Source organism: Myodes glareolus, chromosome 12 (genome assembly GCF_982192425.1).
Source record: "Myodes glareolus chromosome 12, mMyoGla1.1, whole genome shotgun sequence".
NCBI classification, from domain to species: domain Eukaryota; kingdom Metazoa; phylum Chordata; class Mammalia; order Rodentia; family Cricetidae; genus Myodes; species Myodes glareolus.
The window spans coordinates 26,801,117-26,828,758 of NC_142037.1; the positions used below are offsets into that span (position 1 = coordinate 26,801,117).

General features: G+C 41.5%; 1 protein-coding gene and 1 pseudogene across 5 annotated transcripts in view; one reads left to right on the forward strand and one right to left on the reverse strand.

Annotated features, from left to right (window-relative positions):
• Positions 1-508: 508 nt before the first annotated feature.
• LOC148120234 (actin-like protein 6A pseudogene) lies at positions 509-27,638 on the reverse strand (annotated as a pseudogene).
• Positions 7,269-27,642, forward strand: part of LOC148120235 (importin subunit alpha-4-like) — a 53,173-nt gene continuing 32,799 nt past the window's right edge. The window contains exons 1-3 of one of the 5 annotated variants that reach the window (XR_015739459.1): positions 7,269-7,720; positions 8,978-9,151; positions 17,707-17,876. The gene's annotated coding sequence lies outside the window, so the exon portion shown is untranslated. The remainder of the gene's footprint in view (positions 7,721-8,977; positions 9,152-17,706; positions 17,877-27,642) is intronic. The other 4 variants (XR_015739457.1, XR_015739456.1, XM_087912169.1 and 1 more) reach the window with 4 other exon arrangements.

The window sequence follows — 27,642 nt, forward strand, 5'->3', positions numbered from 1 at the left end:
ATTCCTGGCTGTCCAGACCCGAACAATCACACAGAAACTATATTGATTGCAACATTGTTCAGCCAATAGCTCAGGCACATTTCTCTTAGCTCTTTTCTATTGATCTGTATATTGCCATGAGTCTGTGGCTTACCAATGTTCGGTCCACTTCAGCAGCTATATGGTTTCTCCTTGACTCTGCCTACTCTCTCTCTATATCTCTGTTTGGATTTCCAACTTGGCTTTATTCTGCCCTGCCATAGGCCAAAGCAGATTCTTTATTAGTCAATGGTAATAAAACATATTCACAACATACAGAGGGGAATCTCACATCCGTCTGGGTCCATGTCTCTGCTTCAGTCAGAGTCTGCGTTAATGTCTCATGCTCCTGTTGTCATCAAATCAGGGCAGATTTCTGGAATAGGACCACATCCTGGGGACATGGTGCTCCTGGGTCCATACCAATCTGATTGACCTGCACTGTCAACCAGGGCCCTGGTGACATCCAGACCTAGACTGCTGCCAAAAGCTATGTCTGGATCCAGTGTGCTGCCACAGCCTTGGCCGTGTTGATATCAATGTCTCCTGTTACCACTGAAAGAGGAGAAGTTAACAAAGAGTTACCGGGAGCTGCCCCTCACCAACTGTGGCACTCGGGAGAGTGGGTCCTACACCTGAACTGAGTAGCACAATAGAGTATTGTAGAGTGGTGGTGAAGGTGAGCTGGCCCCGAGGGGGTGAGAGCAGAAGAACTGAGTCCACCCTACTTTGTCCACCTTGTGTCAGCAAAGGTGAGGGAAAGATGTCTGCCTGACCTGAGCATATGCACCTGTAGCTGTGGGAGAGTTGGCCTCTGGACCATGGGAAAAGAGATCTCACCCATGGCAGAAATTGGGGTTGTAATTCCAGTACCTCCCCAGGACAAAACATTAGAGCTCTCCCCTTGTGGTCTGAGTGAAGATAAGTGAGATGTGAGGGCATGGGACGAGGAGAATTGACTTTTCTCCACTCTGCCTGCTGCATTGGAAGAACTAGCTGGGGCAGTGCTGGAGAGCTGGCCTGGGTGGTGAGATGAGAAAAGGTGGTGAGCTAGCCAATCTGCTACCACCTAAGCACAGACCAGGGCTATGAGTTATCCCACCTTATCATCCTCTTCATCTAAGAACTGTTGGAGCATGTGAAGGACCCAGATCTGCAGATCTAAAGCTGAGGATATCAATGACACAAGACATGAACAGGATATTCAAGAAGGGTGTAAATGAACGTCCATTATCTATAGTGTAGAGAAACCAGGGGCATAGAAGTCTTATCAGACCACATGTGTGGACTAAATGGTATACTGTGTGATTACTGGGCCACACAACAGCTTCCTTGACAAGAATTTTGTTTGCTTTTAATTTTGTGTAATGGATATTCTACTGAAAACAATCTAAAGATTTAATAATGTCAATATTAAAATCCCAGTACTTTATATAATTTACAAGGATATAAAAGCATTAAAAATATATGAAATTGCAAAATACTCAGAATAGTCAAACCTAAGTAGAAATAGTAAGGTAGGAGATATCACAATTTCTAATATCTATTTATAGGACAGCATCATGGGAGCAAAACAACATTTTACATTAATGAAAGAGACACACAGACCAATGGAATTACTCTTGAGGACGCATAAAGCAATATAACTACAGCAATGCAATGGTGAAAGACACCTTCAGTTGTTGTGATCCAGCTGCCCTCACTCCCCCTGACCGGCAGCGGAACGTCCTTGTGGTTTGTAATTGACAAGGATGTTTGTGTTCTTTCTGGCCGGTGGGGCTCCACAGAAGGGGTAGAGGTGTAAAAAGTTGCTGAGCAAACTAAAGGTCGCTGTTCTTCCACCTGAAAAGAAGCCTCTGTGTCTCAATCCCAACCCCCCCGCCTGTCTCGGCTATCCAGGCTGCGCTGGCTGCAGCATTCAGTAAATGGTGCTGGGAAAAATAAGTAGTAGAATAAGTTATGTCTTTGCTACCCTAAAGAATATTAGTTAAAATTGATCAAATAGCTCAATGAAAGACCTTAAGAACTAATACTGTTGGAGTAGGAAAGGGAAACCAGATTACCAGGACTTCTTATTGTGATTGCATCATATCTACACACTGCTTTTGGTAGAATAGCCATTTTTACAACATTAATTCATGTGACCCATGAATAAAATGTAAAGACTTTTTCACATACATAGAAAGAAAAGCAACCCACTTAAATGATCTCTTTTATAAGTCATCTTGGTCATGATGTCTCTTTACAGCAATAGAAAAATAACTGAGGCCAGAAGTTAGGTTGAGCCATTTGTAACATGGACCAAAGAAAGGAAGAAACTAAATATCTTCTGGACTGAGAATGAAACAGATGTTTAAAGACTGGAGTCTATATTTGTCACGTGGACATAAATTTTCAGAGACATAACAGAAGATTGCTGGGGAATATCAATCACTAAATTTTGTAAGATATCTTGGTAGAGATAAATCCTGTCAGAATTTTCCTGGAGATGTTTTCTGTGAGAGGTCCTCCACTTAGGGAGAGAACAGCATTGTTGTTCTGTTCAAAGCCTGGGTTGTCTCTGGCAATGACTTCCATCCTGTCCTGTCAGAGTATCCACAAATTCCAAGTTTTCTAGGGCTTTGATCTGAAATTTGTTGCTGCATTTTAGGAGGCTGAGTAAACCCCACTTAGGGAAGGCACACAGCTCTCCCTCACAGGGCCACTCCCGTCAGCCCTCCTGCACCCTTGGGTTGTGTGCAGCTTCCCCTGCAGTCTCCCTCCCTGTGTCACTCAGAGCACAGAAGTACAGAGCTGAGTCCCACAGCTGCACTGAGGACCTCTGCCTGGGGAAGGCGCTGTTGCTCTTCTGGAGAGTGGCGTGGAAAACTTGGTGCTCTTTCCTCTTGTTGTCTGTGGAGCTCCTCAGCAGTAGCTGAGGGGCTTTGACATATTGCACATACCAGAAAAGGAAAAGGGCTGAATCAGTACTCTGATAGGTACAGTTCAGCTTCACAGACAGCCCCTCTGTGACAGTAACCAGGCCTTCTTGCTGGAACTCTGTCTGCCCTGATCCTTGCAAGTCTTATCTGTGCGCTCAACCTCTGTGAGTTCATGTGTGCAGCTGCCCTGGTGTGTCCAGAAAACACTATCTCCTTGTAGTCATCCCCATATATGTCTCTGACATTCTTTTCACCCCTCCTTCCTCGGTCACCTCTGTCCTTGGGAGGAAAGTCTGTAATGTAGATGTCCCATCTGTGGGTGAATGTGTTACAATCTGTTTTTCTCTGCAGCACAGTGTATTCTGGTTCTCTGTGACAATCACCATGTGCTGAAACCACAGAAAGGGGATGACAAAATTGTATTTCAATTTCTAAAAACAGAATATGATGGAGGAGGGTTATCTGTCTATTGTGTTATTTTCACTGGTCAATAAAGAGACTGCCTTGGCCCCTTGATAGGACAGAAAATTAGGTAGGCGGAGAAAACAGAACAGAATGCTGGGAAGAGGGCTATGAGCCAGACGCCATGGAGCCAGCTACCAGGTCAGACATGCTGAATCTTTCCCGGTAAGCCAACACCTCGTGGTGCTATACAGATTATTAGAAATGGGTTAATCAAGATGTGAGAGTTAGCCAGTAACTAACTCTCTAGAGATAATGGGCCAGGCAGTATTTAAATGAATACAACTTATGTGTTATTATTTCTGGGGCTAAGCTAGCCAGCCGTGTGGGAGCTGGGCAGGATGAAAAGCAGGCCTGCCCGCAGCCCCTCACTACAAGAATAAATCATCCTAAATTGTATTGAGTGACTTGAAGCTGACTTTATTATTTTGCGTTTTTAATGTCTACACTATAGTTGGCACTAACCAACCAACAACTGACATGTGTTGTACCGGAACATGTGATTCAGGATGTTAATGGGGCTCCAGGCCCTGTGACAGGTTTGAGGAGAGGCTGTAGGTGCCTGGGGAGCAGTGTGCCCTTGCAACATAGAAGTAGAAAATTCTCCAGGCTTGGTGTCTGTGATGTGCATGGCGAAGTGGTTGGCTTTTGTATCCAATAAAATTATCAGTCTTTCATCCTGCTTTATTTCCATATTTGAAAGACCCCAAAAGAATAGATGGAAAGAAGTAAACTGAGGGCTTAAATCACTGAACTAGAAACAACAAAAATAATTACAAAAAAAATCAACAATAAACAGAGATGGTTCTTGAAACCTGAAGAAAATAAGATTGAAGAATTACAAAGCCTTTTCAAAATCATCTAAGACAAAGACAGAAAATTTGGGATAACTCTAACCAAGAAAGTGAAAGACTTGTATAATAAAAACTAGCAATTAAGGGCAAAATTAAAGAGGAAATCAGAAGATGCAATAATCTCCCATGCTCGTTGATCAGTAGGATTAATGTTGCAAAATGGCTACTCTACCAATAGCAATTATTAATAAAAAGAACAAATCAATAATGTATATATTCTGAATTTTTTTGTGTGTTTTCATACAAAGTTGGAGATTTTTATTTCAATTTCGTATTAGAATTTTGATGGCGATTGTGTTGAATATATAGTATACACTGGAGAAAAGACAGCATCTTCAACAAATGGTGCCAGTACAACTGGATGACTGCATAGATCAAGGACATAAATACAAGATCTGATATCCTAAATCTGACAGAAGAGAAAGTGGAGAAATAGTCTTGAACTCATTGGCACAGAGGAAGACTTTCTGAACAGAACACTGATAGCAGAGGCGTTAAGACCAATGATTAATAAATGGAACCTCATGAAGCTGAGAAACTTCTATATGGTAAAGGACATTATCATTTGGGCAAAGCAGCAGCCTATAGAGTGGGGGAAATCTCTCTATCAATTAGTCATCTGATGGATGATTAATATCTAAAATATATACATTAAAATCTGAACATCAAGAAAACAAAAAACTCAACTCAATCTTGGGATAGAGAACTAAGCACAGAACCCTCAAGAAAACGAAACAAAAATGGCTGAGAAGCCTTTAAAGACATGTTCAACATCTTTAGCCACCAGGGAAATGCAAATTAAAAGTACTTTGAGATTTCATCTTATACCAGCCAGAATGGCCAATATCAATAAAATAAAGCAAGGGCTGTCAATGATGTAGAGAAGGGTGACACTTCTTTATTGCTGGTGGGAATAAACCTTCTCTAGGCACTCTAGTTTCCAAGGAAGCTAGAAACCAATCTACTTCAAGACCTAGCTAAGCCATTCTTGTGTATATATCCCAAATATGAAAATACTTGCTGAGTTATGTTCACTGCTGCTCTATTCATCATAGCTAGAAACTGGTAACAGCCTAGATGTCCACCAACTGATGAATGGATAATGAAAAAGTGATACATTTAGACAATGGAATATTATTCAGCTATTAAAAATCATAAAATTCTCAGGTAAATGAATAGAGTTAGAAAGCATCATCTCAACCGAGGTAACATAGATCCTAAAAGATACTGTATGCCTCCTCTCATATGTAGATGTTAGCTTTTAAGCTTTCTATATATGTGTTATTTTCCAAATTACCACAGAAGTTGGATACCCAGTAAGGGAGTGGGGGAAGGAGAGACTCCCCGAAGGAATAAATGATAGAATATGTTGTTGTGGAGAGACAAGGATACTAGGAGAATTAAAATGGTGCTGCAGCCAGTGCAGCCTGAATAGCCAAGACTGGCTGGGGGTGCCTGGATTGAGACACAGAGGCTTCTTTTCAGGTGGAAGAACAGCAACCTTTACTTTGCCCAGCAACCTTTTATACCTCTACCCCTTCTGTGGAGTCCCACCAGCCAGAAAGAACACAAACATCCTTGTCAATTACAGACCACAAGGAAGTTCCCCTGCCGGTCAGGGGGAGTGAGGGCAGCTGGATCACAGCAAAATGGGAGGAGATGAGTGAAGAGGGTAAAGGAGGGCTGTGGGGAGGACAACTGATTCTAAAGGACGTCTGAGAAACCAATGTGGAAACCGACTACTGTAGAAGATTCCTAAAACACACATATGTTTAAAAGGGATCTAAATGGAGTTACCAAATAACAGTGGAGACAACTAGACATTTTATGCCACCAAGTAAAACCTCCAGTGCCAGGAATGGGTGATACCTTACTGAGCTTTTGACCAAGGAGACCCCATGGAAACCCCCAAATGTATTAGGTTATTTCCAATGCCAGTGATTACTTTCCATAAACTGATAGTAAGGCTCTATTGCTGAAAATAACATTCACTTCTATCATTAAATATGAAATAGCTGAGTTAGTGCCTAATTAGAAATTTTGCCTTTATTGAGTAGCCCTCATGGTAGTAGAAGCTATTCTGCTTGATGCCAAAAGATCAAGGTAATCGGCAATATTACCAAACTACAAACCTGTGACTTACAACAGTAAGACATTCTAGTTTAATAGAGGCACAAATGTTATGGGAGCAACCAGCCACTTTGTGATTCCATGAGATAAAGCTCAGACCTACACTGACAAGGTGGCTTAGAACCCCAAACTGATAGATCACGGTCTTTGGGATGCCTACTACTATTACTCTGATAAAGGAACATAGCAATAAAACATCTCTTGATGGCTGCTGGCTATACCCATAGATCAGCGCCTTGCCTAATCCACACCAGAGAAGCTTCTTCTAGTAGATGGGAAACCCCCAAGTGCACAATGTGTAGAAAGTGACAGACATTGGAGCATTCTGTCCTAAATGGGATGTTTTGATTGAACCCCTCCCCACAAGGCTCAGGGAGGTATGAGGAGAGGAGGCAGAAAACCTCTAAGAGCCAGAGGTGATGCATGACTCCAAGGAAACAGTGACTTCCGGGCACGAGAGGACTGATGTATATATGAACTCATGTAGACTGTGGCAGCAAACAGAAGATTTGCACAGGTTCAATCCTGTAGTCCCAGCACTGAGAGGGGGAAGTGTTTATTTAATTCTTTGAAACTTTCATATATGCATATAACATGCATATTCTGGACATATTCACCAACGCCATCCTTCTCAACTTTCTTTTTTTAAAATATATATTATAATTCAGTGGGTTCAATTTGTGTTGCCAGTATAGGGACTGGAGTTGGGCCTCCACTGAGACATGGTTGACCAAAAGGGTTCCAATTCTTAAACTGACTCTCTTTCCCCAGAAGAGATCAACTGTCAACAGCTCCTCAGAAGCCCCGCCCCCAGAAGGGGAGTTTGCTGGCTGGGGGGGGGGGGGCGAAGCTGTCTACTCAAGGTCCACGGGCTGCGCATGCGTGGGTGGGCGAGGTTGCTGCAGGGGGTGAAGTAGGCCCCTGTTAAGCTTCTGAGCTCCACCAGTGATAGAGTCCCCTCTTCTCCCCAGCCGCCGCCAAGGAGCTGCTGCCTATCCTCCTTCGCCACCTAGGCGCGGAGGTGCTCGGACTTGGCCGCGGGTGAGCCCTTGGAGCCGACCGGTGAGGGCTCAACTTAGTTGAGGGAAGTCTGAGCATGAGGAGCGGTTGCGCGCGTCGGCCTCTCAGCCTCGGTTGCCCTCGGCCATGCGCGAGATCCTAGACCCGGGTAAGGCGAGAGCATCCGTAGCCAGGGTTTGGCGTGGCCACCTATCCCAGCCTCCGTGGATCCGCGGTCTCCTGCCTCAGTGACTCCTGCTGGGACTTTCCTCTGAAGGACAGGTTCTCGGCGGGGACATCGCAGGAAAGAGCACTCTGGTACAGTGGATCAGTCAGGTAAGCACTGCATGCCCTGGCAGTCTTAGGGCATTTTCCCACGCTTTCTCTGGGGATGTGGTGTGGCCAATGCTCAGAAAACTGCATTCAGATCCTCAGCTGGGGCCCTAGTGCATACCCAACTCGAGGGATGTACGAGACAATGTAGAAAACCCTGTTTTCTTCTAGTTGAGAAACTGTCTACCCCCATTCCCACCCCATCTTGCCTCTGAAAGATTGGGTCACATTAAGTTTCTAGACTCTACTGTGAATTCAGGAATTCCCAATGAAAATTGGATTTTAGTGTTCGGTCTTTGCTTTTCTACTCCGTAATGAAGCTATTTTGAGAGTTCATTGCCAAAGTGATGTATCTTTTTTTTTTGCTTACTACCGTCACTCCCTTATCACCCCCATTTATTTCCAGAAGTCGCTCATTCATGTTTTTAAACCATTCCGTTTTCCAGGTCTGGAGAAGTGCTCCAGCTTTTGAAAGTGCATTGTCTGTAGAGGCGTTCCCATGAGCTGAGATGACCTGAGATAAATCGGTGTCATTTTGTACACTTTCATTTCTTGGGGATTTACAGACTGCATTAAACACGTGCCTTCTAAAGTTTTGAGTGCATTCAATTCCCCTGCATTTCGTAGACTGGAGTTATGATGTGATGATGATTCTGTTTTAATTCCCGAAGTGGATCTAGCTTAAGTATCCTTTCATTCATATTGAAACACAATGGTCATGTCATTTCATGTTAATTTCAGATGCATCTCTTTGGCATCTGTTAAAGTTTTCTTTGAAAAATACTGCAAATGATATTTTGATTTCTTTTTTTATTTTTCCATTCAAAAATTTCCACTTCCTCCCCTCTTCCTATTTCCCTCCCACTCCCCCACTCATCCTCCTCCCTCCCCATCCAGTCTTAAGAGAGGGCAGGGAACCCTGCCCTGTGGGAAGTCCAAGACCCTCCCCCCTCCATCCAGGCCCAGGAAAGTGTGCATGCAGTAGAAACAAGTCCCAGTGCCATTATCAATGGCTTCTCAGTCAGCCCCCACTGTCAGCCTCATTCATAGAGTCGGGTTTGATCACATGCTCATTCAGACCCGGTCCAGCTGGATTTGGTGAGCTCCCATTAGATCAGGTACACTGCCTCAGTTGGTGGGTCAACCCCTCGCAGTCCTGACTTCCTTGCTTGTCTTCTCCCTCCTGCCTTTCAACTGGACCTTGGGAGCTCAGTCCGTTGCTCTGATGAAGGTCTCTGTCTGTACCTCCCTCCGTGGCAGGACGAAGATTCTATGGTGATATTCGAAATAATCATCAGTGTGATAGTAGGGCAAGGCCAGTTCAGGTAACCCTCTCTTCTGCCGTCCAAGGACCTAGCTGGGGACATCCCCGTGGACACCTAGGATCTCCTCTAGAGCCAAGTCTCTTGCCAACCCTAAAATGGATCCCTTAATGTAGGTATCTTCTTCCCTGCTCCTATATCCACCCTTCCTCCATCTCCTCCCTCCCACTCCCCCAAGCTCTTGCCAGTCCTTCCCTTCTCCTTTCCCTCTCCCCCTCTCCCCTTCCCCCAACCTCAACCCTATCCCTTCCCCCACCACTATGCTTAAATCTTTTGCCCTGCAATCTTGTTTGCTTCCAATTTCCAGGGGAATCTATATATGTTTTTCGTTGGGTTCACCTTGTTATTTGGCTTCTCTGGGCTTGTGAACTAGAGGTTTAATGACCTTGGTTTATGGCTAGAGTCCACAAATGAGTGAGTACATACCATATTGATCTTTTTGGGTCTTGGTTATCTTACTCAGAATAGTGTTTTCTATTTCCACCCATTAGCATGCAAAATTCAAGATGTCATTGTTTTTTTTTTACTGCTGAGTAGTACTCTAATACGTATACTTAATATATACATATTTTCATATATATATATATATATATTCTTTCTTTATCCATTCTTCCATTGAGGGGCATTGTTTCCAGGTTCTGGCTATTACAAATAATGCTGCTATGAACATAGTTGAACAAGTGCTTTTGTAGTATGATTGGGTATCTCTTGGGTATATTCCCAAGAGTGGTATTGCTGGATCCTGAGGTAGGATGATTCCGAACTCCCTGAGAAGCCGTCACACTGATTTCCAAAGTGGTTGCACAAGTATACATTCCCACCAACAATGGATGAGTGTCCTCCTAACTCCACATCCTCTCCAGCATAGGCTATCATTAGTGTTTTTGATTTTAGACATTCTGACGGGTGTAAGATGGTATCTCAAAATTGTTTTGATTTGCATTTTCTGATAGATAAGGAAGTTGAACATGACCTTAAGTGTCTCTTGGCCATTTGAACTTCTGTAGAGAATTCTCTGTTCAGTTCAGTACTCGATTTTTTAATTGGGTTAATTAGAAATTTAAAGTTAATCAAATTTTATTGATTTTTTTCCATTTATTTATTTTTTATTTATTAAAAATTTCTACCTCCTCCCCACCTCCCATTTTCCTACCTCTCCCCCCACTGCCCATCCCCCTCCCTCTCCAGTCCTAAGAGAGGGCAGGGTTCCCTACCCTGTGGGAAGTCCAAGGTTCTCCCCCATCCAAACAGGTCTAGGAAGGTGAGATTCCAAACAAACCAGGCTACCACAAAACCAGTCCATGCAGTAGAATCAAAACCCAGTGCTATTGTCCTTGGCTTCTCAGTCAGCACTCATTGACAGCCACATTCAGAGGGTCCAGTTTGATCACATGCTCCATCACTCCCAGTCCAGCTAGCCTTGGTGAGCTCCCATTAGATCAGTCCCACCGTCTCAGTGGGTGGACGCACCCCTCACGGTCCTGATTTCCTTGCTCATGTTCTCTCTCCTCCTGCTCATCATTTGGACCTTGGGAACTAAGTCCAGTGCTCCAACGTGGGTCTCTGTCTCTAGCTCCATCCATTGCCAGATGAAAAGGTTCTGTGGTGATATGCAAGATATTCATCAGTGTGGATATAAGACAAGGCCAGTTCAGGCACCCTCTCATCTGCTGCCCAAGGAACAAGCTGGGGACATGTCCTTGGACACCTTGGAACCCCTCTAGAGTCAAGTCTCTTGCCCACCCTAAAATGGCTCCCTTAATTAAGGTATCTACTTCTCTGCTCCCATATGCATTCTTCTTCCATCCTAACCATCCCTTTCCCCCAAGCTCTCCCAAATCCTCCCCTTCTCCCTCCAATCTCCTCTTACACCCACCGCACCCCCGTGCACCCAACTTTTACCTGGTATCTTGTCTACTTCCAATATCCAGGAGGATAACTATATGATTTTCTTTGGGTTCACCTTCTTATTTAGCTTCTCTAGGATCACGAATTACAGGTTCAATGTCCTTTAATTATGGCTGGAATCCACTTATGAGTGAGTACATACCATATTCCTCTTTTGGGGTCTGGGTTATCTCACTCAGTAAAGCGTTTTCTATTTCCATCCATTTGCATGCAAAATTCAAGATGTCATTGTTTTTTACCACTGAGTAAAACTCCAATATGTATATGTTCCACACCTTCTTTAACCATTTTTCTATTGAGGGGCACCTAGGTTGTTTCCAGGTTCTGGCTATTACAGATAGTGCTGCCTTGAACATAGTTGAACAAATGCTTTTGTAGTATGATAGGGTATCTCTTGGGTTTATTCCCAAGAATGGAATTGCTGGGTCCTGAGGTAGGTTGACTCCCAGTTTCCCGAGAAACTGCCACACTGATTTCCAAAGTGGTTGCACAAGTTTGCATTCCCACCAACAGTGGATGAGTGTTCCCCTCTCTCCACATCCTCTCCAGCATAGGCTATCATTGGTGTTTTTGATTTTAGCTATTCTGACAGGTGTAAGATGGTATCTCAAAGTTGTTTTGATTTGCATTTCCCTGATTGCTAAGGAGGTTGAGCATGACCTCAAGTGTCTTTTGGCCATTTGAAGTTCTGTTGAGAATTCTCTGTTCAGTTCAGTACCCTATGTTTTAATTGGGTTAATTAGAGTTTTAATGTCTAGTTTCTTGAGTTCTTTGTATGTTTTGGAGATCAGATCTTTGTCTGATGAGGGGTTGTTGAAGATCTTCTTCCAATCAGTAGGGTGCCTTTTTGTCTTAATGACAGTGTCCTTTGCTTTACAGAAACTTCTCAGTTTCAGTAGGTCCCATTTATTCATTGTTGCTCTTATTGCCTGTGCTAATAGGCTTCTACCTAGGAAGTGGTCTCCTGTGCCCATGTCTTGTAGACTACTTCCCACTTTCTCTTCTATCAGGTTCAATGTGGTCAGATTAATATTGAGGTCTTTAATCCATTTGGACTTGAGTTTTGTGCATGGTGATAGATATGGATCTATTTTCATTCTTCTACAGGTTGACATCCAGTTATGCCAGCACCATTTGTTAAAGATTCTTTATTTCTTCCATTTTATACTTTTAGAACCCTTGTTGAAAATCAGGTGTTCATAAGTTTGTGGGTTAATATCTGGGTCTTCTATTCGATTCCATAGGTCGACTTCTCTGTTTTTATGCCAATACCAAGCTGTTTTCAATATGTAGCTCTGTAATAGAGTTTGAAGTCAGGGATGGTAATGCCTCCAGAAGTTCCTTTATTGTATAAGATTGTTTTGGCTATCCTGGGTGGGGTTTTTTTTTGCCATATAAACTTGATTATTGTTCCCCGAAGGTCTGTGAAGAATTTTGATGGTATTTTGATGGGGATTACATTGAATCTATAGATTGCTTTGGGTAGAATTGCCATTTTTACCATGTTGATCCTCCCGATCCAAGAGCAAGGGAGATCCTTCCATTTTCTGGTATCCTCTTCAATTTCTTTCTTCAAAGACTTAAAGTTCTTGTCAAATAGGTCTTTCACTTTCTAGGTTATAGTTACCCCAAGATATTTTATGCTATTTGTGGCCATCGTGAAAGGTGATGCTTCTCTGATTTCCCTCTCTGCTTCTTTATCCTTTGTCTATAGGAGGGCAACTGATTTTTTGGAGTTGATCTTGTATCCTGCCACAGTACTAAAGGTGTTTATCAGCTTTAGGAATTCTCTGGTAGAGTTTTTGGGGACGTTTATGTACACTATCATATCATCTGCAAATAATGAAAGTTTAAATTCTTCCTTTCCAATTTGAATCTCCTTGATCCCCTTATGTTGTCTTATTGCTATTGCTAGAACTTCAAGTACTATATTAAAGAGGCATGGAGAGAGTGGACAGCCTTGTCGTGTTCCTGATTTTAGAGGAATGGCTTTGATTTTCTCCCCATTTAATTTGATGTTAACTGTCGGCTTGCTGTTAATAGCTTTTATTATATTTAGGAATGAACCTTGTATCCCAAATCTCTCCAACACCTTTATCATAAAGGGGTGTTGAATTTTGTCAAATGTTTTTTCAGCATCTAATGAAATAATCATATGTTTTTTTTCTTTCAGTTTATTTATATGATGGATTACATTGAAAGATTTTCGTATGTTGAACCAGCCCTGCATCTCTGGGATGAAGCCTACTTGATCATAATGGATAATTTTTCTAATGTGTTCTTGGATTCGGTTTGCAAGTATTTTATTGAGAATTTTTGCATCGATATTCATGAGTGAGATTGGCCTGTAATTCTCCTTCTTGGTTGTGTCTTTGTGTGGTTTTGGTATCAGGGTAACTGTAGCTTCATAAAAAGAATTTGACAATGACTCTTCTGTTTCTATATTGTGAAATACTTTAAGGAGTATAGGTATTAGCTCTTCTTGGAAGTTGTGATAGAATTCTGCATTGAAACCATCTGGCCCTGGGCTTTTTTTGATAGGGAGGTTTTTGATAACACCGTCTAATTCTTCGTGTCTAACAGGTCTATTTAAAGTGTTCACCTGATCTTGGTTCAACTTTGGTATATGGTACTTATCTAAATATATGTCCATTTATTTTACATTTTCCAATTTTGTGTCATACAGGCTTTTGAGTAAGATCTAATGATTCTCTGAATTTCCTCTGTGTCTGTGGTTATGTCCCCCTTTTCATTTCTGATCTTATTAATTTGCGTATTCCCTCTCTGCCTTTTGATTAGTTTGGAGAGGGGTTTGTCAATCTTGTTGATTTTCTCCAGGAACCAGCTTTTTGTTTCATTGATTCTTTGGATTGTTTTTTGTGTTTCTGTTTTGTTGATTTCAGTCCTCAGTTTGATTATTTCCAGTCTTATACTCCTCCTGGGTGAGTCTGCTTCTTTTTTTTCTAGAGCTTTCGTTTGGGAAAGTTTTCTTCTATAATTTTGTTGATATATTTTCTGGGCCTTTGATCTGCAATTCTTCTTCTTCTACTCCTATTATTCTTAGGTTTGGTCTTTTTATTATGTCCCAGATTTCTTGAATGTTTTGTGATGAGAATTTGTTGTATTTGCTGTTTTCTTTGATCAGAGCGTTTATTTTCTCTATGCCATCTTCAGAATCTGAGATTCTTTCTTCTATCTCTTGTATTCTATTAGTTATGCTTGATTCTGTAGTCTCTGTTCGTTTACCTAGATTTTCCATATCCAGCTGGCCCTCAGTTTGTGTTTTCTTCATTGCCTCCTTTTCAGTTTTCATTTCTTGAACTGTTTCCATTACCTGTTTGATTGTTTTTTCTTGGTTTCCCAGGGTATCATTTACGGATTTACTCATTTCTTCAAACTTTTTGTTATACTTCTTTTCCATTTCTTTAAAGCAGGTTTCATGACTCTTAATTTAAAAAGAATCACATCCAATTTTATTCTAATTCTCCAAAATGTATACCAAACATATTAATTGCTTCTAAAATATATGTCACCCTTCATATAACGGTCATTACATCTTCCATTTATTCCCCCCCCCCCGCCACTTTTCTTTAGAGTTCTTTAATATTGGTTTGCCCAGTTAAGAGTCTGTGACATAATCATCTGGTTAAATTTCTTTTCAGTATTTTTCTTTTCAATATTTATGACCAACACTGGCTTCTAAAAGAAAGACGTTTGATCTTCCCAGCCACTTTTTAGGGTGAGAGTGACTGTTAACCCATTACCACGTGAGCTAGTGTAGAATCAATCTCAGCATCTGGTCTTGAATCTCTAATCAAACTGTTACAACTGTTCATCTTTCAGCTTCGTCTGGGGCCATGTTCAACTTATTGGCAAACACATTAATGCTGACACGCTGGTAGATACAATAAAACTCTCAAATATGATGAGATGGACATTTTCCATGATGTCCTCACAACATAAAGAAGTGATTCTTTTTCTCTCAAAGCATGAGGAATAGAATATAAAGTAGTGATACTCAGCCTTCCTAATGCCGTAACCATCACCTACCTACATGTAGCCCTCTGTAGCTCTGACCTAGAGTGTCCTAACCTCAGTCATCTGTAGCCACCACCTATGGTGCCGTCTAATCACAATCCTCTGTAGCCATTAACTACACTGTTCCATCTTACAACCCTCTGTAGACATCACCTACAGTGTTCTGTCTAACCACAGCCATCTGTAGACATCACCTACAGTGTCCTGTCTAACCACAGCCATCTGTAGCCATTACCTACAGGGCTCTATCTAATTACAGGCATCTCTAGTTATCAACTATAGTGCTTGTTACATCCCCTGAAATAATCTCTATTTGCAGACTCAGGAAATGGAAGGAAGTTTTCTAACTCCCCCTTGCTAGTGGATTAACAGTCAGACTACAGCCAGCTGGTGCCAAGCTTTTCGGCCAAATATGTGGTGCTTTTTATTCAAGACAAAGGAGCCTTTCTAGTACTCTGAATATTTATGTTTCCCTTACAAGCAAGAAGTACTCGGAATTCCTATTTATGCAAAGTCTCACTAAGGTTGGGTTTTGTGGTGCTGTCCTGAAACCCTGCTGCCGAGACAGGGGATTGCTTTGAATTCCAAAAACTCTGAAGTACAAATTGAGACCCTATCTTAAAAAAATAAAAAGGAGCCGGGCAGTTGGTGGTGCGTAGCTTTAATTCTAGCACTCAGGGGCAGGGGCAGGGGCAGGCAGATCTCTATGAGTTCCAGACCAGCCTGGTCTACAGAGAAAATTCCAGGGCAGCCAGGGCTACACAGAGAAATCCTGTCTCAAAAAAAACCATAATAAATAAATAAATAAGTGCCAATCTGTAGTTGATGAACATTTTCAACTTTCTGCATCTTAAACAATTTTTATGGTGAAAACTTAGAAGTTTTATTTAATCTTGCTCTTTTTATTCTTTCTATTGAGAGCTCATCCAGTTTTATAGCAAATCAAATTAAACCGTTGCAGAAAGGATGACCTAAGGTCTCTTAGCCCATTACACACCCATCCCCATTGAGCCAAGGCAACCCTAGACGAATGTCAGTCAGTCAAGGATCTGAATCGTAGAAATCCCTCACCCAACCTGTGCTATGATAAAACCCCCACCTCAACTGAGCTTGGGGCTTTCTGATCCTGCCAATGTGTTGAACACATGGAGATTCCAAGTTCGAACTTAAATAGAGGCTCTTTGCTTTTACATATGGGACTAGGTCTCCTTGTTGGTTTCTGGGAGACTCTGGAATCTGGCCATAACAAGACAAGGTCAACTTGAACTTCATTTTAATACTTGAAAAGTAATATTGGTCCTTTTATTGCTAGCGTTTACATTGTACTAGGCATCATAAGTCACCCAGAGCTGTACTAAAGTGTGGGAAAGGCTGTGTTTAGGTTCTTTGCAAATACATCATCATTTGACACAAAGGACATCACCATCTATGTTGAGGGATCTGAATTCTACAAGGGTTTTCTTGCTGAGTCAGCTCCCTGCGGGTGGGACTAAGACAGGGTGAGCTGTGTGGAAATGCACCTTTTACCCAATGTCATGTCCACGATAGTGAACTCTTCCCACAAAACATCTTAAGTCCACTCATACGCACCCATCACCTATTGAAGGTTCCTACTTCTCAACACATGAACTTTGGGGGCACAGTTAAACCACATTAGGCCCTATCCTTTGTGACTTTGTTTAAGCTTTATAATCTCTTCAAAGTATCCAATTCCAAAGTTACATGGGTATTCAAGACTCCTTCAACACATGGAGTTGGGAGGAACACAAACTGATCAAGTCATTGAAGGGCTTTGTCTCACTCAGCCCACACCACTACACCCATGCTTCCTCCTGGCATTAAGGGTGAACAAACTGGCTCTCTTGCTGGCTTTAGAACCCCAAGGATTCTTCTATAGACCACTAATAGTTTCCCCCTCACTTTTACACAGCCCTTGGATTCTTAGTCACAAACTACTTCTCCATGACACCTCACTCCCTGCTTGACCATTAAGACTCCCAGCCCCAACCTGTTCAACACCCCCACTTCCCATTGTCACCATCATTTTAAATGTTGGACCACACATCTTACCTACTCTCCATCTGTGCCTGGGCTTCGTGCTGGCTGAGGTTATTTGTTTCATTCAGGGTTGGTCTTCATCATCTCAATGCACGCTTTTCCAGTGAGGTGACAGAAACTCACGGCTGTCTTCAAAGGTGAGCTGCCAATGGGACATTAACTGGCACACTGTATCTGGTCTGAACCAACAAGTGACTTCTACTTTCTCCACTAGGAAACTAACTTGCTGTCCTCACCCGTCTTTCTGACTGCTGACTTTGCACTGCTCCTCAGAATCCATTATTATTTCTTATCTCTTTCTTGTGTGCTTAGAACACGCTGAAGTCAGCGCATTCAAATTCATAAATTTAGACCTCAAGGGCATTTTCTGTGAAAGACCAAGGTTTATTGAAATAGCAGAATAATAACAATATTGCACATGGTTTGAAACTTTGCTTTAAAGAGAAACTGATGGAGTGTCTGCCATGAGGACACTTCAGGACTTCAGAACTCTTACCACAACCCACATGACACTGGTAGTCTAAGTAAGTCTTAAGTCTTCTGATGATGTCCTTACACTCAGAAACCCACACTTAAACAAAAATCTACATGTTTGTTTTCCATATACATTGCTGATGTACAACTGTTAAGAATTTTACATGACAACATGCTTATCTTCTCCAGGGTGCTACTGTGTTCTGTCTGGACACACCTCAGACCTCTCATTCTTGTCTACTTGAACACAGTCTTGGGCCTGGCAGAGACCAGGAAGGGACAGACCTGTATGTGATATGATCTAACGGTCTCTGCAGCAAAAATCTGTAGATGGCATTCCTCAAGAGGACGACTCAAAGGTAATTCTCGAAAATGAGTATAATAGTGTTATTGAGCATATGAATTCCCGTGTTCAAACTCCAGCACTCTCCTTTAGTGGCTACAAATAAATGACCCTGTGTTTCTCTGCCAAATGCGATGACAATTGTGTTGATTAGTTTTTATCAACCCAACACACCAGAGAGCCATCTAAGAACAGAAAATCTCAGTTGAGGAAATACTGTAGGCAGGTCTGTGGGGCCTTTTCTTGATTGGTAGCCTGCATGTAATAGACATTCCTACTCCGTCCTGATGTGTGAACCCTGTTCCCATAGGACTTTGTTTACTGTCCTGGGAGAAGTACCTCCCCAGTCAAGGGATGCTATGGGCAGATAGTTCATGCCAAACAATGCGGCTTAGTGAACTTAAGGGCATTATGTGAGCATCCCCATTTGGTCATGAGACCTTCTGTATCCTGAGCACACCAGATGATAATGATGAGAACTGTTTTGAATGTTTTTCACTGTTTCTCTGTTCCCGCTTTGAACTCTTGAGTTATCCAGAAATAATCTCCCCAGAATGTCCGTAAAGGCATCCTTAAACAGTATAACCTCAAGTTTGACTTCAATTCCTCAACAATGGGTCACTAATAGTAATACTGATTGATACAGGAGGACTTATACCACCATGGGAAGTTCTATTCCTAGGCTCACAGTCTTGAGAAAAAAAAAGCTGAGCAAACTATGGAAAGCAAGTCAGTAAGTAGCCTTCCTTGAAGGGTTCTGACTCAGTTCCTGCCTCCAGATTCCCACCTTAAGCTTCTGCCCTGACTTCCTTCAGTGATGGGGTGTGACCTGAGACAGAGTTCCGAAAGGAAATAAACACTTTCCAAGTTGCTTTTGGTCATGATGTTTTATCACAGCAACAGACACTCCTAAATAAGACAACAAGAATGATGTTCATGATGATGAACAATAATGATGATGTTGCTTAGCGAGGTTCTATGCACATTAAGATGAATTAATACACAGAACAACTTAGAACTGGACCCTAACTCTATAAGAACCCATCCAGCACAGCTCATTAAGCCACACGTTGTTGTTGTTGTTTTTTTTTCATTTGAACAGAAGTGTCGCACATCCTTCCCATTGGGTGACAGATAAATTTTTAGGTGATCTCCACTCTCTCAACCTAAGGAACATTGTAACATGAGGGCCTGCTTGTTGGGGTTTCTGTCCTGCCTGGTTTCTGCAGTCATTTAGGTCCCAAGGAAAATCACACAGAGGTCTACATAAGTTATAAACTGGTTGGCCCATTAGCTCAGGCTTTGTATTAGCTCTTATAACTTATATTAATCCATTATTATATATGTTAGCCACATGGCTCAGTACCTTTTCAGTGGGGCAGGTTACATCCTGCTTCTTCAGTGTCTGGACAGGAGTGCAGGAAAAGCTTCCTTCTTCCCAGAATACTCCTGTTCTCATTGCCCCACCTCTACTTCCTGTCTGGTTTTTCCACCTATACTTCCTGCCTGGTTATCAGCCAATCAGCATTTATTTAAAATATAATTGACAGAATATGGAATTGCTTTAACTCTGAGAGTGAGCGTGCAGCACATAAACTCTTTTTATCTGAGTTATGGCTAAATCTGTCAGGCAGAGCACTGTGCAGCCTGGAAACATCTCTGTGTATGGCGGCAGAAATCCGGCGTGCTCTCCTGCTTGTGCACACCTAGTAAACCAGATCCCACCGCCTGCCCTGGTAGGGAGCACTGAGTCACAGGCATGATCTCAGCCAGTTTCCTCCCAACCCTAGTGAGCACAGAAACACCCGGGTCCCACAAATGTCATTGAAATGCTTTATAGCCAGAGATCACACTGGCGGCACAGCCCAGGAAGCTGCATTTTAAAAGGGCGCGGATTTTTTTTTTTTTGGTATAGCTGCAGAGTCAGGAAATTCTCTCTGAAGCGTGCCACCAGCAAACAGCAAAAAAGCTGTGTTAAATTCTCTCTCTCTCTCCTTTTCAAGCCCTCTCAGGTTTTTAAGTGGATTTAGTCCATCACGTGGGGTGCCCAAGCATTATCAAACTGACCATGAACATTCTTAAGCAAGATTATCCTAGACAGTGTTTCTCAAACTCCCTAATGCTATAACTGCAGTGCTGTAGTGCTGGTGTGGGAGAATTTTCTGTATTCTGTCAATCATGTATTTTAATAAAATGCTGATTGGCCAGGCAGGAAGTATAGGCGGGTCAACCAGACAGGAAGTAGAGGCGGGGCAATGAGAACAGGAGAAAGCTAGAAAGGAGGAAGCGCATTCCTCCATTCCTGCCCAGACCACCGAAGAAGCAACATGTGAAATGCCCAGCTAGAAAAGGTACTGAGCCATGTAGCTTACGTAGATAAGAATAATGGGGCAATATGTGTTATAAGAGTTAATAAGTAGTCAGAGCTAAGGGCCAATCAGTTTATAATCTTATAGAATCCTGTGTGTGATTTTCTTTGGGACTTGTCGGCTGTGGGGTACCAAGCAGGACAGAAACCCCAACAAGCTGGCCACTCATGTTACATAGTGCCATTTTATTTTGTATTTTATTTGATTTGTAATTTGTAATATAAATTGTATATTGTAATATATATTGTATTTATATGATTTATATACAATTTATATTAAATTGTATCCTAGTAGATAAAGCTTGCCTGAGGATCTAAGAGTAAAACAGCCTCACTGGTTAGTCTTAGAGACCAGGAAGTGGTAACACACATTATTTCAGTAGCCACACTAGTTTGCCATAGAAACTGGGTGGTGATTGCCTTTAATTCCAGCCCTAGAGAGGAATATAAGACAGGAGGAGACAGTTCTCACATACAGTCTCAATCTGAGATTCCTGGAGGCAGGGGTCGCTATTTCAGACTGAGGTCAGGGTAAGAGCCAGTGACTGGCTGTTTTGCTTTTTGGATCTTCAGATTGAACCCCAATTTCAGTCTCTGAGTTTTTATAAATCAGGCTGAGTTTTTATAAATCAGGCATCATGTGACCCTTTAATATAGTTCCTCATGTAGTTATGGTGACCCCTAACCATAAAATTATTTTCATTGCTACTTCATAACTGTATTTTTTTTATTTGTTTGCTTTTTGAGACAGGGTTTCTCTGTGTATCAGTCCTGGCTGTCCTGGAACTATCTTACTCTGTAGACCAGGTTGGCCTCAAATCCACAGAGATCTGCCTGCCTCTGCCTCTCAAGAGCTGGGATGTGCCAGCACCAAGTATGTGCCTCCACCACCGGGCTATAACTGTAATTTTATAGAGGAATGGTCTCTCAGTTTCTAAAGCCATTGGAGATATGTGTTTTCTAATTGTCTTAATGCACAGATTGAGAACCACCACTCTACAGTGTTTATAGACCAGGATTTTCTTTTGTACTTTATTTATTTTTGAGATTATTATGTAATTGTATTTTTCCCTTTTTCTTCCTTCTTTCAAACCTTCCCATATACCTCTCTTTTAAATTTGTGCCCTCTTTTTTCATTGTTATTGCATGCATATAGTGTATGGATATACATATATATTCCTAAATATAACCTGCTCAATTTGTATAATGCTGCTTGTGTGTATGATTTCAGAATTGATCATTTGATATTAGATAAGCAATTGGTGTCTCTTCCCCTGGGAGACTCTATTTCTCCTGCTTCCAGCAATTCCTCAGTTGTCTGTAGTTCTTTGCATAGGGTAGAGACCTTGGGGTTTTTTTCCTGTCCACTTTGGCAGGTCCATGTGTGTCATCCTTGTTTAGCTCACACTTGGGCAGTCATATTGGTGAGAATTTATGGGTGTAAATTCTGACCTTACTAGGTGACCCAGTCTCACATCAAACTCTCTGCTCCTATTGCTCTTACAATCTTTCCATCCCCCTTTTCACAATGTTCTCTGAGCCCTAGGTGCAGAAGTGTTTTTGTAGATGTATTCATGGGGACTGGGCTCCACAACTCCGTATTTTGATTGATTATAGTATTCTGTAGTGGTCTCTGTGTGTTGCAAAGTTTACTTGGTGATGGTATAAGACTGCACTTATCTGTAGGTATAAGGACAAATACTGAGGTTGTTGTTTAAAATTATGCTGGTTTAATGAAGTAGTGGATATAGATTCTTCTCCAACATACACGACTTCACTAGCACTTAGTAGTTCACTGTGTTTCCAGGACCAGGCATGACTCCCTCTTATTGAGAGGATCTCAAGTCCATTGAGGGAGCTGTTGGTTACCAGTAAGATATACATGCCACTAATGCACCCGAGGTTATTGTGCCATGCTAGTAGTTAACATGGTTCATAGGCATCATAGCTGGGTAGGACTGTTGGTTGCCTCCCTGTTTTGGAAGCTTGCATGGTGCCTTTTAGTACCATGAAAGATACTCATCAGGGAGGAGGAATTAAAGACAATTTCCAGCTCAGCAGGTCTCTGGGCCATGTTTCTGAAGGGTATGGTGTCTTCAGCAAAAGGACTTACCATTCAGTTCTAGAGGGCAACCTAGGGCAACAGCAATAGACTGTATGTCTTAGGAATCTCTTGGACAGCCTTGACCAACAAAAGAGGGATTCTCATGTCTGGTGTTGGGTTTTTGCTATGTGAGCTTTGACTCTTGGAGAGGGCATTGTCAGTACAGATGACAAAAGTTCATCAAACCTAGCCTGGTGGTGGTGGCACACGCCTTTTATCCCAGCACTCGGAGGTAGAGACAGGCGGATCTCTGTTAGTTGGAGGCCAACTTGATCTACAAGAGCTAGTTCCAGGACAGGCTCCAAAGCTACACAGTGAAACCCTGTCTCAAAAAACCAAAAAAAAAAGTTCATCAAAACAATATATGTATATTATAAACAGAATTATGCATATTATAAGCTTGTTTTTAAGAGAATAGTTAATACCATGATGCCTTGCTGGGTGGCGGTGGGGCACGCCTTTACTCCCAGCACTTGGGAGGCAGAGGCAGGCTGATTTCTCTGAGTTCGAGGCCAGCCTGGTCTACAAGAGCTAGTTCCATGACAGGCACCAAAAGCTACAGAAAAACCTTGTCTCAGAAATCAAAAAAAAATATCATGATGCCTTATGGAATTTTCAGAATCCTTATTGTTAGTTTACGCTTCTCCCTTCTTCCATATTTGCCTCTTTCCCTAAAGAGCATTTCCTTCCCATCTCCCCATCAGATCATTCACTTGTACCCTGCTATTCCCCTTTACTCTCTCCTACCTTCTGCCATATTTACCTTCCTCCCCTACTTCCCTAAGATCCCCCCTTTCCCATTTCCTTGATGTGCTCACTCATACTCTCCTATTTCCCTCTTTATCACTTTAAAACCCTCCTATCCTGACAATGGTCTCATTTATCTCTCCTTGTTTCCCTAGTTAACTACAGGTTATATGCTCACATCTGATGATTTGGAGTTAGGGACCTCAGTGAGGGAGAACACGCAATGTTTGTATTTCTGGGCCTGAATTACCTTGTCCAATATAATCTTTTCAAGTTCCACCATTTTACCTCAAAGTTCATAATTTCATTTTTCTTTACAGCTGAATAATAGTATTCCATGGTGTACATGTACCACATTTTCATTCTCCATTCACAGGTTGAAGGACATTTAGGTTGTGTCTGTGTCCTGGCTATTGCGTTAAGAGCAACAATGAACATGACTGAATAAGTATCTATGGAGTAGGGTGTTTGGTCCTTTGCACACATACCAAGGAGTGATATAGCTGGGTCATATCGAAGATTTATTTTTAGCTTTTATAGAATTCTCCACTGATATCTACTGTGGCTGCACCAGTTTACAGTCCCTTCAATGGTGAATGAGTGTTGCCTCCCATCCTCTCCAGCTTTGTTATTGGTCCTTTTGTCCATCTTTTTTAATATTTTGTCTTGAGTAAGATGAAATCTTCAAGTTTTTCTGATTTGCATTTCTCTAATTGCCAGGGATGATGGACATTTTTTTGAGATATTTCTTGGCCAATATTTCTTTTGAGAACTCTCTATTCAGGTCCCAGACTCATTTTTGAATGAGTGATTTGCTTTTGTCTGTTTTTTTCAGTTATTTAAATATTATGGATATTAATATTCTGTCAGCTGTACACCTATCAGATTCCTTCCCATTCTGTGGCTCCCTCCTCACTTGGTCGATTGCTCCTTTTTCCTATAATCTTTCGCTGCTTGTATGTATTCTGCTGGAAAGTATTGTGAATATATCCTTATCAGGAATGTTGGCTGTAGTTTTCTTTCCTGTTGATGCTGTGTCTTTACCTGGTTTGAGTTCTAGAGTGATACTATCTGCATTGAAGGAGGTTGAGAGTGCTCCTGTTTCTGATTTTTGGAACACTTTAAGAGGACTGGCTGTAGATCTTCTTTGAATGCATGGCAAAACCCTGCTGTGGCTCCATCTGGATCCAGACTTGTTTTAGCTGAAAGGCTGTCTGATACTACTTCAATCTCTCATTTGTTATAGGGTTGTTCAGGTTGCTGACTTCTTTTTGGTTTAATTTTGGTGATTTGCCTAAATCTAGAAATTCATACACTTCTTTTAGATTTTCAAGCTCAATGGAAAACAGATTTTAAAATATTTTCTTAGAATATACTGAAATTCTTTGGTGTCCAATATAATATTTCCCCATTCATTTCCAATTCTGTTAATTTGGATATTCCCTTTCTTTAGGTTACTTGGTGCAGGGTTCTCTGTTACTACTTCAGCCGGCGGAATAATGCTCCAGGGGAAGTAAAAAGTAAATTTGGTTCAGCACAACTCAGTGGGTGGTATTGGTTCAAACTCCAAGAGTCTGATGCTGGGCCGTTTATTTTAGGCATATTAGTATAGTACAGTTTGTAATCCAATCCTGTGTGCACACAATTCTTAAGACATGACCACATCGGAACCCTGTTAAAATACAAGTGACATCTTCCATAAAGATGGGTTCTACAGATTAACTGAGGAACAGGCAGGCTCAAGGCACACAAGCATGGACAGTAACTTTTATTGGTTGATAATAAGTAATCCACCAACGCACAAGAACTAGAGAGCACTTATTGAAAGCAAAATATTTAGAGAAAACAGACATTCAGATAAAAATCATAAAAGACCTGTAATAAGAGTAAGTGCATTTCAAGGAAAACACAGACTCGTTTTAACTTATAGAACCAGCTAAAGCCTTAAAAAAAAACTTTAAGTGGAAATTGAAACATAAACATTCTGTAAAAGACGGTTGTCTTTTCCTGAGCAGACTAAAGCTGCAGATGTGAGGGGGGATGAGAGTGGGAGCCCTAACGGGCGTTTGCTCCCTTTCTACACACTGCTTCCCCTGCTTCCCCATCTTCATGCTCCTGTTGGAAGATACCCAGAGATGCCAGACCGGAGCCACGGATACAGGAACTGAACCTCCGCTTCACCTGCTGTTTGCCATCAGTATCAACCGCATGCTTGGGGAAGCTTTCTGAGAACGCCCTCTCTTTAGCCTGTCAGAGAAACTCTGTATTGGCGTGTTCCCTCCTGATACAATCACACTGCCCTGAGACCTGGCCTGATGTCAATGTCACACAATCCCACACTTGTAGTGAAGACAGGACTGACTCCCAGCATTGTGTTCCCAGATAACACCTTTACATTTGAAGGGTCAAATGTTCCTTCGGGAATTTTTAGCCGCTCTGCACCAAAATCATAGTTGTGACGACAGAGGAGTTCATAGTGAACAGTTGGCATCTGTGCGACCATTTGTTCTTCGCTGGTGGAGTCTGACACCAGAGGACCTGAAGCTTGAAAACCTTGGAGGACACAATTGCACGTGTAATTGTGCCAAGACCTTGGAACCGGGGCTCTTTTCTTTCCCAGTTCGCTGGAGAGCCTTCCCGCACAGCCTCCTTGATGCAGCCATGCATGGAGAAAGAGTTCTAATTTCCTGGAAGAATTCTCTGCATTGCGTGGTAATAGAACTGGGACTCCACTTCAGAGAGTTGGTCCCCTGCACTGCCCTCCTCCTCCCGCGAGAACGCAGTGGCCGCCCACCCAGCTACACAGCCACTCCTGTCATCGTTCTGATTTTTTTTTTAGTGTAGGCATTTAGAGATATAAATTTCCCTTGCAGGACAGATTGTGCTTCAGAGGTTTGTTGCGTTGTGGGTTTTTTTTCTTTTACATTTTCATATAATTACATTTTTATTTCTTTCTCAATGTCTTCTTTGCCCCGTTCATCATTAAGTAATGAAGTGTTTAATCTTTATGAATTTGTGTATCAAATAATCTTTTTTGCTACTTATTTTAAGTTTTATTGTATTGTGGTCAGAGAGGCTATAGGGACTGATCTCAATTTGTCTGATTTGTTTAGATTTGTTTGTGTCCAAAGATTTGGTATGTTTCAGAAAAACTTTCATGTGCTGTTGAGTAGAATATGTATTCTTTGATGTTTGGTGGAATATTGTGTAGATATCTGTTAAGTCCATTTGATGGATGATGTCAATTAATTCTGATGTTTCTCAGTTAATTTTTTTTTTGTCCAGATGATATACCTATTGAAAAAACTGGGGTATTTGAATCAGCTACTATTAATGAATTGGCAATAATTGTTATCTTTAAATTCAGTGGTACATTTTTTGTGACATTAGGCATTCTACAGTTTGGTGAGTATATGTTTAGGATTATAATGTATTCTTAGTTAACTGTCCTCTTGATTAAAATGAAGTCCCTCTTTATCCTTTCTGAAATGGGTGTTACATGGTCACCATGTTGTTGATTTTGGGTCATATCGTTTCTGTTCTTAATGGCATTTGTGTTTTAATAACTATGGGTCTGCCCTTCTTTCTGCAGTCTCTCTGCTCTATTCTTCCTTCTCTTCAGCCCCAAATATTGCTTCCAGAATTTTCTTTAAGTTAATTTACTGAACAATAGTACTTTATGGCTATGTATGTCAAGGAAAGCTTTTCTTTCTCCTCCAATCATGCTAGATAGGTTTTGCTGGGTATATTGGTCTAGCCTGGCTGTCATAGTCCGTTAGGGCTGTAACACATTGCTGCAGGCTCCTCTGACCTTCAGAGTTTCCATGGAGAGATCAGCTGTTATTCTCACAGGATTTCCTTTGTATGTGACTTGGGTCTTGTTTTGTTTTTATCCTCTTTCAACTCTCAATACACTTTCCTTGTTCTGTTTACTTGGTGTTTTAATTCTGACATCCCATGTGGATTTTCTTTTTTGGTCTTGTATTTTTAGTATTTTCTGTGCTTCTAACTGTACGGGTATGTCTTTAGCTTTGAGAAATTTTCTTCTGTGATCTTGTTGAAAGGACTGTGTCATTGACTTGGGGCTTCTGTTCCTTTTTCTATGTCTATGGTCAGAAGGTTTGGGCTTTTTCATGCTTTTCCACATTCCCCATGTATTTCTTTCCTGTGTGTTTTGGATTTTTTCATATACCTTGATTATTTGGTCTAGATTCTTTGCTTTTTCTTTGAGTCATGATATTCTACCTTCTGCTTGATTCATTCTCCTTAAAATGCTTTCCCTTGAGGTGTCTAGTTGCATTATTGGGCTTTTCAATTAAATCTTCATTTCGGCTTGAGTCCTCTTCAATGTTTCTATCTCCTGATTGAATTCCTTCCTCAAGTCTTAGATTGTTGTTGTCATTTTTCATCAACCATTTGTTTGTGTTTTTTGGGGTGTTTATTTTCCTTATGCTCTTCTCATTAATTTCATTGAGCTGTTTCTTTGTGTTTTCTTTAAACTCCTTGAATTCTTTGATGCACTTTCTAATTGTTCTTCTAACCTCTGTGTCCTGTGTCATATAC